Genomic DNA, 14,598 nt, shown 5'->3' with positions numbered 1-14,598 from the left:
CGATATTACCAGGGCGGTGGGTTCGCGGTGGGGGGGTCGATTGGGCGCGTGGGTAACGCGCCTGGTGAAATCAGCCTGCCCCGCGCGCAATCGCAGGCTAATTAGATCCACTTACCTGGTCTTCCGGGTTCCCCGCTGCTGAGCTGCGCATCGGGCGGACTGCGCATGCACAGTAAGGTCTGTCAGCTGGAGGTGCTCTATTTAAAGGGGCAGTCCTCCACTGACTGATGCTGCAAGAAATAGGAAAAATTACAGCATAGAGCAGCCCAGGGGGAAGGCTGCTCCCAGGTTTAATGATGCCTCACTCCAGGTATCATTGGATGGGGTGAGGGGGAGGACAGAGATCTTCCCCCCGGCAGGCGGGAGGAAGCGGCCTGCCTCTGCCACCAAGAAGGCCTGGCTCAAGGTGGCAGAGGAGGTCACCTGCACCACCAACATATCGCCCACCTGCATACAGTGCAGGAGGTGCTGCAATGACCTAAGTAGGTCAGCCAAAGTGAGTACACTTGCTCATTCCCCTACACTCCGTCTGCCACATCACCGCCCCCACCCCACATCTCCTTCTGCACTGCCAACACTACTCTGTCACATCACCCCTCACACCCATTCAAACTTCATCCTCATCTTACCTGCACTTACTCACCTCGCCAGTACTCATCCCGCCGCTACCACTCAACCCAATCCTCATACAATCTCATGGATCTATCTCATACTCAGCCTCTCATGCATCTCTTTCACGGTCAGCCTCACTCAACCTGCCACTACCTGTGCTGCAGCCACAGGGCATGCATCACATATGTGCAGTAGGCAGCGTAAGGCAAACGGGTCGTGAGCATGAAGGGGATGCACAAGGGTGTTTGAGGGTTTGTCATGGTTTTTACTTATATTTAATTTCTGAGCAACTCACATCACATATTATATTGGCACCACTACTGCCACGTCTTTGCGAATCCTGTCTGGTTTGTGCAGTTATGCCCTTTCCTGAGGATCACAATGAAGACCCACGCCTGATGCCACCCATTGTGTCACTGCAGAATGGGTGTAGGTGTATTTGCAGGGCTATTTTTTGCAGACGACTGAGAGACACGGCGATGTCCCCGGTGGCACCCTGGAAGGAAGTGGAGGAGAAGTTGTTGAGGGCAGTGGTGACTTTGACAGCGACAGGTAAGAAGATGGTGCTCGGGCCAGCCGGGAGCAGCTCGGCATGAGGAGGCTGCAGATGTCCACGACTACATGTCGAGTGACTCTGAGCCTCCGTGTGCACTGCTGCTCAGAGAGGTCCAGGAAGCTGAGCCTCAGTCTGTGGACCCTGTGACGAGGGTAGTGCCCTCTGCGACGCATCTCTCTGTGCGGTTACCCTCCCTCCTGCTGTGCAAGTGTATGTGTCACAGCACTGTGTTGTGGAGCTCCACGTGTCAGAGGTGGACGGCGTGGCCAGCAAGGCTGGTGATGCTGTTCGCCCTCCGAGGAGGTCATGTCTGCAGCTACGGCAGCCCCCATCCGGAAGATGTACATATGAGGGGATCCGCTAGGTAGGTAAATGTGTCTGGACACCGCGGTAAGTGTGCAAGTTGGTGAATTTTATTGTTATGAGGAAAGTGGTGGAGGCCAAACTTTGTCCAAAGTGACAAAGTGGCCTCCTGCAATGAGTGAGGGACACCCCCCCCCCCGTCAGCTGTCAATGGACCTTTGCAGCTGCTACAGGCTGATGGCTGCAACATGTCCATTTGAACTGGGAATGTTTCCCCCAGTACGGGAAACAGTCCCAGTTGTTTGCAAAATCCCACCCCATGTAAAATATCTCCTTAATCAGGTCTGTAAATGACCCGAAATACCTAAATAAATAGCTTAAGTGGCACCCCGCCGGCTTTAATTGCCTCCGGGAGTCCCACATGCGGGGGTTGCGCGCGCATGTCAGTGCGTCTGTGGGAAACCCGGAAGTGGGCGGGTTGGAGCCAGGATCCCGACCCGCCCCGAGAATCCCTGATTTTCGGAGCCCCCCCTGCCAGGAACGCACCCGATAGCGGGTGCTAAAATCGACCCCTTAGAGTCATGAATAACTTGTAAAAGGAACACCAATGGTTAGAATCTGCATTTTACAATTCTTACTCATATCACTGGTAGTTCAAGACATTTGTTTTGAGAAAATTTCAATTTGGATAGAGTTTAGAAGAATGCAGGACATAGGTTTCTGATCACGGTTTCTACACATGGTGAGTTTCAGATCTCAGCTGTGCTTCTGAGCTTTTTTCAGTATTGAAGAAAAATAAATTACAGGGCAGCCAGTTTGCATTGATCTTGTAGCCAGCATTGGTGTGCCATTGGGTTTGGGTCTGCTCTGCATCCTCTGCACAAGGAGAGGTGCATGGTGCTGGCAGAAACTGGAACAGAAGAAAGGGAGTATATCCAATGCACTTAATTTTGCATCTTTCTTGATCACCCTGAGCTGTAATCTTTCTGGGCAGGAGGTAACCTGCTTCTGCGCCTCCCCACATGTCATTCTGAACCAACTGCTGTTGGGATTTATAACAGATTTTCATTTTCCCTGTGTTGTTTACTTGTAACAAACTCTACTTAATTAAATCCATAACTATTATTCAACATATAAACTGGTTTTGTACATGAACAACTTTCTCTCAGGATTTGATAGTTCTTAGAGTCAGAAGATGTGAACAGAATAATTACATATTTAATTACATATTAGCGGAAGAAAGCATATCCTTACATCAAATCTGCTCTTAGAAATAATTCGGCAGAGTGGTGACAAGACATAAACATGTAGGAAATTACATCATTACTTCAGAATGCAATAGAAATATCATGAGTACATATTAAATTAAATGATCCAACTGGTGGGATCTGTCAGAAATCTTCATTGGGTATCATTAGTGATGATGTGGAGATGCCGGTGATGGACTGGGGTTGACAAATGTAAACAATCTTACAACACCAGGTTATAGTCCAACAATTTTATTTGAAAATCACAAGCTTTCGGAGGCTTCCTCCTTCGTCAGGTGAATGTCAGGAAATCCTTGAACGTTTTGCATTTATATTCAGAGAACAATACCTGGTGATTACAGATAATCTTTCCAACTGCCCGTTGTCAAGGCAATCAAAGTGTTCAGACAAAGTCTGAATATAAATGCGAAATGTTCAAGGATTTCCTGACATTCACCTGACGAAGGAGGAAGCCTCCGAAAGCTTGTGATTTTCAAATAAAATTGTTGGACTATAACCTGGTGTTGTAAGATTGTTTACATTTATCATTAGTGGGACAGAGCTCAGAGCTTGACATTCTTGAACAAGTGGGAAAGTGTCATGGCAGTTTGAAATCCCCTGTAGGGGAATTAGAAGCACAAGATATTGAATGAGCCACATCAACACTTGTCATTTTACTGTGTTAAACTTTCTGTGTGCACATAACCAGGGAAAGAAGTGTTCGAAGTCATGACACGGTATCTTTGTAAAGTCCGACTTGCCTCTGTCATGTAAAGCAATGTCTGGCATCTAATTCACTAGATATTTTGGACTAAAAAAAAATCACCTTGGAAATTGATACGACAGGTGAGGAGGTAATGGAAAAGGTGGACACAGAGTTATGTTCATGGTTGACATGGAAACATTTGGTTACTCTTCAAAGTTTTTTTTGTTTTGTTTATTTTTGTCATAACTTTTCTAAAATAAAAAACATTTTTACTGATGCCTTGTAAACCACAAGCAGGACATATGTCTGGTACCAGAAATTAGCTTTATAGTTGGTGGGAGTAACAATCATGACAATGAACTCATAAAACACAGTATTTTTATTTTCCTTTTTTGAAAGCTGAAAAAACAATTTGGGGGAAAATGGTAGGCAATATTTCGGGTTTTTTCCTACTTAAAAGAAGCCAAAATATTTGGACCAGCAGCTGTGCTTAATAAAGTATATACATGCATGGCAAATAGTCTTTGAGCAATGAAAACATGTTTAACCAGACCATGTAATAATTCAGGATTGAAGGAGGTCTGTTTTGCAGAGGCTACAGAGATGTTTTCCAGCTGTACTATACTGTCATTAATGAAATATGTTACAGTTTCAAGGGCTGAACTTTTAATTTAAGAAGTATCTTTGAAAAATTCCTTTAGATTAAGGAGAGGTTCGATTATTATGAGTTCTATAATAGCATGTTTGATGAAGAATTAATTCTGTAGGAACTAACGGATAACAAGACAGTAGCTGAACCTTGAAGCGAATTGTAGCAACGTTTGGGTGGGGGAGGCATTCGATTTCAAGGGCCATCGCATGCAGCAATCAGAGAAATCTTTGAAAAATGTGGAGTAATGTTACTCCTTATTTTAATAGATTTTGGTCATTTAAAAAATTACATTTCTTTTTACTTTTCCCTTCTGTCTCTTTTATTTAATTCAATTATTTCTTACCCTCTCTTTTTTCACTGTCTATAACTGTTTTTACATTGATTTAAAATGTTGTACCTTTCACTTCCTTGTTTTCACGTTTCAAGCTGGCAGAGACAGTGAGTGCAGTGGTCAGAAATGCTGCGAGCTGATCGGTCAAGGGGAGAGATTGATCCTCTTGCTTCTCCCAGTGTGCCAGCTTCACCTGAACTGACACTGGGCTGTTATTCGCTTCCTCTTAGAGGAAGTGGCTGACAAAATGACTGCGGTAAGTTAATGTGTTCATATAAATCTATGGAGTGGCGAGGAGTGTTGGTTTGCTGCTCCGAGCAATTTCTACCCCAATGAGTTTAGTGTAGGAAAGTGAGGGCAGAAAAAGATGGTTATCAAAGCTGTCATTGTTTTTGTCGTTTAAGTTTGAACACAACATGGTGAGTTCCTGCTTTTAGAGTTCTGTTGCAGGGTGGGGAAAACTGGAGCACCAATAGCCTGCTTTCATGCAACTCCTGAAAGCCACCAGAAGAATGGAATTGGCAAAGACAAGTAAGGATGTCTCCAAACCTTCATAGGATGTAGAGAGGAACCTTAAGACGGGAAATAAATTATCAAATTAAAAACACACACTGAATTGCATTTGCATGTTCAAAAAGGTGGTGTTACAAGCGTTATCATTTTTTGGGGCATTATCTTCAATATACTTACTTCCTGATCTCAGCTCTGCCCCTATGGGAAAGTGTCAAGTGGAGGTCAAGTATTTCTCCAGAGGGAGGGAGAAGAGAAAATCAGGGAGAATAGCTCAAGGCTGCACTTGTCACGTGGCATTACTTGATAGTAGTATTAGTGGAGTCTGAGGCTCAGTTGGACAGCATCTATTTGACTAGAGTTGGAGCATGGTGCAGAGTAAGGATAAAGAAAGAAAGACTTGCATTTATATAGCACTTTTCATGACCTCAGGATATCCCAAAGCACTTTACAGCCAATGAAGTACTTTTAAAGTGTAGTCACTGTTGTAATGTAGGAAACACGGCAGCCAATTTGCGCACAGCAAGCTCCCACAAACAGCAATGAAATAAATGGCAAGATCATATGTTTTAGGTCTTGGTTGAGAGATAAATGTTGCCCATGACACTGGGAAAATTCCCCTGCTCTTCTTCGAATATTGCTGTGGGATCTTTTATGTCCACCTGAGAGGGCAGATGGGACCTTGGTTTAACATCGCATACAAAAGACAATATGGGGAGAAAATGCCTTTCCCATTTTACGTTATATAAGTGCAAGTTGTTATTGTTGAGGTGGTGTGAAGTTCTCAAGATCATAAAGCCTCTTTCAGTTTTTGGTGATGAGAGCAAAGCCTCCTCATTTTTCTTTAAACATTTAACAAAGTTTTTGGCATTTTATATTTAACTTAAATGAAATAACCTAAAAAAAGCCCTGACAATTTAGTGATTGGCGCACAGTTCCAAATAGGTTGTTATGGATTTGTGTTCAAGATTTGTATATCACTCAAACCTAGCTGCTACATTCAGATTAAATTTTGTCTGTCCGTTGCTGGTTTACTGGATATTGTGCTCTGGGGAATGGATTGCTTTCCTTTGGGTGGTGGCAGGAGCAGCGAGAAAATTGACGAGAAAATTTGTTATGTATGTATTTTTTTTAAATGTCCTCCAAATAGATTTCATCATTTGTATGATTGATAAAAAATGATTAACTTATTAACTAAATATAATCCCCCAGAATTGTCTAGTCAAAGAGTTAAATCTTATCTAATAGTATTTAGCAGACTTTTGAGGGTGGGAAGCAGTGATCCAGAAAGCTGAAGCAAATATGCAGCCGAAACAGCAGATGCGCTCTGAAGGAGGCCAAACAGTTAAAGATGACTCCTACATTCTGCATGGTTTTCTTCTGCTTCAAACTTTAGCAGATTGAAATACTTCTCAGGAGGTTACATGCAACTGGTGTTCATTGGCCAATGCAAATTGTCACTGCAGTTAAAGGTTAATACGAACTTTCATGAAGAGAAGGGAAATGTAACACTTTCCTTTTTTGTGTACCCAACGTAAATACTGGATGGAGATTATGTATTCCATTGGATCACTTTAACAGAAATAAATGTTGCTATCAGCATTTTTTCTGCTGTGAACTCACGTCCACCAGAAATTAAGGAGAAATTGCCACACAAGTTTCACCTGGGATGTTGAATAGGTATCAGAGAGATCAGACTTTTTAGAGGTGAAAGTATTGTATATTTACTTTCTACATCATCCAGTTCCTTGACTATTTCTAAATTAAAATAGACATGACTCATAGACTAGGGACCACACCACACAAGGAAACCTAATTGAAGATCCTAAAAGCCATTACAATGGACATGGCTGCCACTAGGTTGCATATTTAAATTTGCCTTCGTGAAGTTTTGCAAGCTCACCAGCTATCATCTATCCGCAAAATGTTATTGGTTATAGTCAGATTTCATTGTATTATAACACATATTTCTATAATTGAAAGTGCATTGCATTGATCATTTGTAATCCTCCAAATATAAGCCAGGGTTATGGTGGTGGGAGGCTGTATTTAGACACACAACCTTCCTGAATGTTGTGCAACCAAAATTTTAGTTGAAATCCATTGTTCTACAAGACCAATTGCCAAACCTGAAGGCCCCCAACACCATTGACTATAGTGAGCACACTATAGTGAGCCATATTTCCCACCTCAGGTACCTACCAGCCCTCCTTGTCTTAAAAATCTATATCTAATAGAAGGGCTTTTGCCTGAGGAGGAGAGCATGTAACTCTGCAATGCAACTTCCTCTCCTCCCATCAGCTCAATGTGCTCTCTGGATTTGAATCACAATGGTTACACCCTATTTTCAGACTGTTGACCAACACCTCTCCCAAGCAGATGGGCAGATTTCTGGACTTCAGCTGAGTTAAAATCACACAAAAACACAGGCTGGAAATGCAAGTGGTCTGGTTAACATTATGTACTTTCAGGGTCAATCATAACAACAATCAACATATTACTGTAGGATCCCACCCTGTTAAAGTAAGTCAGATCAGGACCTATTTGGTACACCAAAAGTTGGCTTGCACCAAGGTTCTTTTTTTTCCTTGTGTGTATTTTTATTTTTTCTAGATTTTTAAAAGTTAATGGAGACCGTTCTTTTTTTAAAAAAAAAGTGAGGCTAAATAATTATTTAGATTAAAGTTATTTAGCAAAATTTCAACATTTACAATATAGCAATGTAATTTAATGTCAAGAAAGATTCAAAAAGCAACTGCTGATGAAGTGATGATGCCTGTTCCAAGACTGCCATGTCCTGCAGAATGCAGTTGGCTTTTTTTGTGATCAGGACGGCCATGGTGAGAAGTTCTTATTATACAATTGTTCATATGAACTGAAAATGAAACTATTCTGTGAATTGATGTTCATCTGATCTTTAGATTGGGCCTTGTGGTGAATGAGAAAAGAGTATTAAGGATCTTGAAATTTGAGGATTTGGCAAGCAGAGCCAAGGTAGATGGGTGTAACATTGTCTCTTATTTATGCTTTGCACAACTGGTACCAGCATCATATCATTCCACTTACCTATGCATTCATTCCTTTCTTTCCACTGTGTGTGCCCATGATGCTCCACTGTGCACTCCTCACCACCTCCTTTGCCCAGACTCATGTACTTCAGCGCAAGGTGCCCAGGACACTTGGCTGACAATGACTGTGTCCTACATGCTGCATATTTATGTCTCCACAGGATGCACCTTTACCCAGAGTCCATTCAGTTATTATCACCTTATCTATCTCTGCTTTTTCTTTTGTAGGAGAAAGCAGTGCATAACAAAGGGAGATTTCTGCCACTGGAGGAGACTAGCTACCTTCCATGAATTGACCCAATTTAACAAGCATACCTTGTGGTTTCAGGGTCAGGACTTATAGAAGGAGGCAGAAGATCGGGAAGCAGGAGTCTTGGCCCCAGCTTAGGGGTTGCACCACACTGATCCTTCCTTCACACTGCCTTCCAGATATTCTCATAAGCAAAGATACAGGAGTTGCTGTACATCAGCCGCACCATGCCAGTTGCTTGATGAAGGCAACTGTCTAGTAACATGCTCTGAGGATATTCTCCTAAAGTTTCCACTTTCTATTTTACCGGGTATGGCTTAAGAAGCTGCAGTGGGGCCCTCCCAACAGAAGTCATCCAACACTCAAAGCACCTTGTCATTCCATGTTGCTATGGCCAGCACCAAGCTATCCATCTCTTGCGATTAATGTAGAAGATTGTTTTCATCTTTTAGATCACGATCAGTTTGAGAACCCAGAAACAAAAGTTTTTCTTTGAAATATCTCCTTTGGCTGGAGAATACGGTTAATATTTTGGCTCCTGCTTTAAAGATTTTCAATGCGCTTTGTTTTATTTTTTACAGTCCAGGCAGAAACGGAATTTTGTATTGATGCTCTAGGTGGCGGGAGGGAGGATGAATTCTTCACTTACTGTGACATTTTCTGCTCTGACAACTCGTTAGTCAAAAAGCATCTTTTTTGACTAATAGATGCTGAAGGATTTGTGACACACTTCTAAACATCAGTCAAAAAACATGACAAACGTTTGGTGCACCACAAAATCCCTTTTTCAAAGAGAATCATACTTGTTCCCAAACATACATGAGTTCTCTTAATTATTGTCAATCTTGTTTTTAAAACTCAAATGACATTACAAAAATATTAGTTTAATTTTAATTAAAGGGCTGCTGTACCATCTGATAATGTTTTGCACTGCATTGCCAAATCCGACTTGCCACTCCAGCACAGCTAAAATCTTGCATTCTCGTACTACTAGTGGTGCTGTGAGTACACTCTTGTGCTTAACAATTAATTATGGATCCTGTACATTAACTGTAAGCCTTTTTTAAATGATATAATGAACAATTGTGCACCCATTCACTGAAGTGTGTACTTCCCGTAAACTAGTATAAACTTGAAAATTTGGTTTGTATGCATATCAGAAAGGCTATGAGTTTCTGTTCCTCTTTAAGTGCACTTTGTTTTTGTCATAATTATTTGTTTTAAGATATATATATTACATTGTGTCATTTTACATTTTAAATCAGCTTTTCTGTACCTATTCTATCACCTTTTATGCTGCTTCAGGCATGGTCTGTGCAATGTACTTCCTCCACAGCATTTAAGAGTGGTTATGTCCTCTGTCCCTCATGTGGGCCCGTCCATGTGCCAATGTAGTTAAAGAATTTTTAAACTCAGCCATTGAGGTACATCGGAATTTGGATATTAATCAAGGCTGCATATCCCACTTGTTGATGCTTATGAATATATATCTGTCTCACTCACACGCGGATTGAATATGAATGGGGCTATATCCCACCCCTAAAAGAACACACATGTCGGTCTTTTCCACCTCCAGTGCTCCAATTCCTTATTTTGTCAGCCTATCAATTTGTGCCATCTTTGCCAGGCCCAAGGAACGGAGTGAGGGAGTCAAAGCTCTTAGCCTGGGACATGACTGTTACTGTTGTTTCAGACACACTAGTCATTTTTGAATGTGTCTTTTATCAAACGCTGTTTGTACTGCTGTCACAGTGCATTGAAATTTGCCAGAAATGCTACTTAACTTGTGAATTTATTGGTTTTCTCACCATGGATATTCCCTACACAGGGCCAAGCTAGAATGTGTACTAGAACACTACCTGAACTATTGAACATTGTTATATCCATTGTGCTTAACTAAGTCTAAAAAAAACTTTAATTGATTGGTGTAACTTCTGAGTACAACATATCAGTAAAAAGGGTTTCAGATGGATCTGAACTGGCTTAAAATCCGTCAATTTACACAGAGCCGGAAAATAACAACGATCAAAAGTATTTGTCACATGTGCATGTGTGCATATACACATACATATAAACAGCTGCACAGGGAATATTTAAAATTATTTATGGCTTGTTAGGAATACATTTTATAAAAATAAAAAGACAGTGTCAAACCATTTTGTGTTTAACGGTTGAAAAGTTTTACTATTGGATTCTAAAAATTAATTAAAAGCTCAGCACAGCTGTGGTGCAATTTTGAGGCGAGGATCTTGTCCACCTCACCAAGTCAAAATATAATTAAGCAGAAAGGCTGAGGAAGCAAACAGACCCATTTGCTTTAATTGGGCCAAAATTGTAGCCTTTAATTTTCTTTCCCCACCGCAAAAGTTCTACGTCTCTAATTTCATCTGTACACTCTGTCCTCATTTTTGCTTTCTCAAAAGTCATCCCACACTGGCCCCTCCTCACTCCTTTTTTAACAGTGACTCACAGGCAATATGCTTGAACAGTAACCTTTGACAAGGGACTAAAGAAGCAGCTGATAAGCAAGATTGGTAACTGCTAGTTATTGAAGCCCACTTAAGGAACAGTAGACCATATCTCATTTTTAATCTATAAATTTAAAAAGTTGATTTTTTGAAAATGCCATTAACTCCGCCCACCACAAATTTAAAACCAAATATAAATCTGTGAACAACCATTTAAATCAATAAGCTACTATTATGATATATTCTAATACTTTCTTGATTAACAAGGGTTCTTAAGTGTTTTAAAACAAAAAGCAGCAGTGTCCTGGTTAGAGACTGTCTACAAACTAAGCATGTATTTGATTATGATGTGATCTTTTTATTTTAGACTGTTGTATTGTTTTGAATGCCCAACCAAGCCAACTGAACTTTATCCATAGCTTCTGAGGCGATGTTCTACTATAGTTCATCAGTAAGAGGCACACCTGCCTGTAGATGATTGTGGCAGGTAGGATTGAGCTATTTGTTACATTGAGTGGGCCTCTCATGCACATCATCCAGCTATACAGGAACGACAAATTTCTTCACAGATATTAGCGTCTTTTAAACTTTTGAAATTATAGCAATATATTCAGAAAGTGTCTGCCACAGCACCATCAGACTAACTAGAACCAATTGAGAAAAGCATCCTGGAGTGCATATCTCTATTGTATCTATTTGTGTTCATTTGGAAGTTACTCACTGGAAAAAGTAGCATTTTTATTTGAAATATTAGTACTGTGTGACTTCAAATTCTTGTGATTGAAAGGTTGTTGGATTAATATTTGTCTTACAGATAGTTAGTGGAATATTGTTTCCTTGTAGGAAAAATGCTGCCCCCCTCCCCTGACAGTTTAAGCTCCTAATATAGCCTGCTCAGTCATGCCAGCTGCCATGGAGAAGACACAAGTAACAATATGGTAACATAATCACATCATTGAACCAAGCTGTTACATAATCCATTGTGTGGCATTAAAGAGTTTAAGATTTCTCTTGCAGGAACATATTTGGGAGCAGGTAGACTTGTGGGTATTGTGCTTTAGCATAAATTTCCTACTTGAGGTGCAAATATATTAATGTTAATAACAAAACTTAGACTTTAAAAATGTATTCAGGGAACAAAGGGTGGTGCAGTGCATTAGATACTAGTCTTTTTTAGGTTACAACAGTGACCACCCTTCAAAAGTACTTAATTGGCTGTAAAGCACTTTGGGATACCCGGAGGTGGTGAAAGGCGCCATATAAATGCAAGTCTTTCTTTTAATGCCTGTTTTAAAGTAACTCTGGCAGGGTTGGTAGTTGCACCAAAAGATCACCCATCAGAAAATTTCATTTTTGTCTTTGCACCAGTGAGCCACCAGGTCATAAAATAGAAAAATAAAACTACTGATCCATTTGCAATTCCAACACCAATGCTACATATTAAATCAAGTGATTGGAAGCGCACATCCCTTCAGGGGCATGTTGAACTGATCCCTCGACTGGCTTGCCAATTTCCTGGGAGCTGACTACCTCTGCGTTCCCTTGTAGCAGTAGGCTGCTTTGTTGATTTTATTTTTTTAGCCATGAGTAAAATAGGCTTTCCAGGGAAGAGATCTTGTGGACTGTCAACTGAATCAGTTATGATAGGCTCCAGGGATGAAGTCACATATAAATACATGTGCACTTTCAATCAAAACTATGTTGAGGCAAATGAAAGTTGTCTGCTGTTTAGTATTTAATCCTTTGAGTGCTACAAGACATTTTTTCTTTGCTTTCAAAATGTGTGTATCTTTTCTTTAAAATGACATCTGGAAAACTGATTTTCCATAAATTTACAAAGATTAATGTTTCAGAGCAGAATTCAAAGAAATCCAAGAGCAAAATAGCATTCCTCCTTCCGATCTCCATTACTTCGTGATTTTTTTTTGTTCTACTTTGGTTTCAGCTCATCTACTGAAAACACTATGGGGGTCATTTTAAACCCCACCCTCAACCCCTGGCCCAGTGGGAACGAGTTGAGTGTGCAATTAAAATAGCCTGGGAGTGCTTACCGCCCCATTTCTGCCCACCACCGTTTTAACTGTGCACTTGTTTTTAGGTGGCCAAGGCGCCTTTCAGAACCAGGCTAGTGCCTTATGAATACATGCAAATCTGAGTCATTTTTTAAAAATTCGTTCATGGGATGTGGGCGTCACTGGCGAGGCCAACATTTATTGCCCATCCCTAATTGCCTTTGAGAAGGTGGTGGTGAGCCGCTGCAGTCCGTGTGGTGAAGGTTCTCCCACAGTGCTGTTAGGTAGGGACTTCCAGGATTTTGACCCAGCGACGATGAAGAAACGGAGATATATTTTCAAGTCGGGATGGTGTGTGACTTGGAGGGGAATGTGCAGGTGGTAGTGTTCCCATGTGCCTGCTGCCCTTGTCCTTCTAGGTGGTAGAGGTTGCGGGTTTGGGAGGTGCTGTCGAAGAAGCCTTGGCAAGTTGCTGCAGTGCATTCTGTGGATGGTACACACTGAAGCCACTGTGCGCCGGTGGTGAAGGGAATGATGTTTAGGGTGTTGGATGGGGTGCCAATCAAGCGGGCTGCTTTGTCCTGGATGGTGTTCAGCTTCTTGAATGTTGTTGGAGCTGCATTCATCCAGGCAAGTGGAGAGTATTCCATCACACTCTTGACTTGTGCCTTGTAGGTAGTGGAAAGGCTTTGGGGAGTCAGAAGGTGAGTCACTGGCCGCAGAATACCCAGCCTCTGACCTGCTCTTGTAAACAATTTTACAACACCAAGTTATAGTCCAGCAATTTTATTTTAAATTCACAAGCTTTCGGAGACTTCCTCCTTCCTCAGGTAAATGTTCAGGAGCTCCTTGAAGCCTACACATTTATACATATAGAACAATACATGGTGTTTACAGACTGCCCCTTCAACTGCCCGTTGCCAAGGCAATCACCGTGTTCAGACAGAGAGGTGTCACCTGCAGAACCCCCGAATACACATTCAACAAAAAAACAAACAGGGAAAAAAAACAGAGAAAAAAAACAGAGAGAGGCAGAAACATCCGGAAGGCAGAGAAAGCCAGCAAATGACCCATTATATTAAAAACAGATAACATTTGTTCGCTGGTGGGGTAACGTGTAGCGTGACATGAACCCAAGATCCCGGTTGAGGCCACAGTATTTATGTGGCTGTTCCAGTTAAGTTTCTGGTCAATGGTGATCCCCAGGATGTTGATGGAGGGGGATTCGGCGATGGTAATGCCGTTGAATGTCAAGGGGAGGTGGTTAGACTCGCTCTTGTTGGAGATGGTATTGCCTGGCACTTGTCTGGCGCGAATGTTACTTGCCACTTATCTGCCCAGGCCTTGCTGCATACGGGCACGGACTGCTTCATTATCTGAACACTGTGCAATCATCAGCGAACATCCCCATTTCTGACCTTATGATGGAGAGAAGGTCATTGATGAAGCAGCTGAAGATGGTTGGGCCTAGGACACTGCCCTGAGGAATTCCTGGGGCTGAGATAATTGGCCTCCGACAACCACTACCATCTTCCTTTGTGCTAGGTATGACTCCAGTCACTGGAGAGTTTGCCCCGATTCCCATTGACTTCAATTTTACTCGGGCTCCTTGGTGCCACACTCGGTCAAATGCTGCCTTGATGTCAAGGGCAGTCACTCTCACCTCACCTCTGGAATTCAGCTCTTTTGTCCATGTTTGGACCAAAGCTGTAATGAGGTCTGGAGCCGAGTGGTCCTGGCGGAACCCAAACTGAGCATCGGTGAGCAGGTTATTGGTGAATAAGTGCCACTTGATAGCACTGTCGACGACACTTTCCATCATTTTGCTGATGATTGAGAGTAGACTGATGGGGCGGTAATTGGCCGGATTGGATTTGTCCTGA

At 41.8% G+C, this 14,598-nt stretch overlaps 1 protein-coding gene across 8 annotated transcripts in view; it reads left to right on the top strand.

Annotated features, from left to right (window-relative positions):
• The window catches only part of LOC137334765 (ELKS/Rab6-interacting/CAST family member 1-like), a 1,087,823-nt gene that overhangs the window by 413,238 nt on the left and 659,987 nt on the right, over positions 1-14,598 (top strand). The gene's annotated exons all lie outside the window — the stretch shown is intronic.

The sequence above is a fragment of the Heptranchias perlo genome, chromosome 18 (assembly GCF_035084215.1).
Source record: "Heptranchias perlo isolate sHepPer1 chromosome 18, sHepPer1.hap1, whole genome shotgun sequence".
NCBI classification, from domain to species: Eukaryota; Metazoa; Chordata; class Chondrichthyes; order Hexanchiformes; family Hexanchidae; genus Heptranchias; species Heptranchias perlo.
The sequence above is the reverse complement of the archived record's forward strand: the minus strand, read 5'-3'. Positions and strand labels throughout refer to the sequence as shown.